Below are 344 nucleotides of genomic sequence, written 5' to 3' on the forward strand. Positions count from 1 at the left end.
ATGGAAATGTTTTTAATTGATAAAACCAAGAGCTAGTTTTTTTTTTAAAAGGATACACAAAATCAATAAACCTCTAGCCAGGCCCATCAAGAAGAAAAGAGAGCTTCCAAATAAATAAAATAAGAAAAGAAAGAGAAAAAATAACAATTGATATTACAGAGATAGAAAAAAATCATAAGAGGACACTATGAACAATTATATGCCAACAAAGACTCAATAAGATAAAGACAACATTTCTTCTCAAGCCAGTCCATCAGTTAAGATCAGTTCAGTCATTCAGTCATGTCTGACTCTTTGCAACCCCATGAATCGCAGCAGGCCAGGCCTCCCTGTCCATCACCAAC

Source organism: Bison bison, unplaced genomic scaffold (genome assembly GCF_000754665.1).
Source record: "Bison bison bison isolate TAMUID 2011002044 unplaced genomic scaffold, Bison_UMD1.0 scf7180017864378, whole genome shotgun sequence".
In the NCBI taxonomy this organism is placed as follows: Eukaryota; Metazoa; Chordata; class Mammalia; order Artiodactyla; family Bovidae; genus Bison; species Bison bison.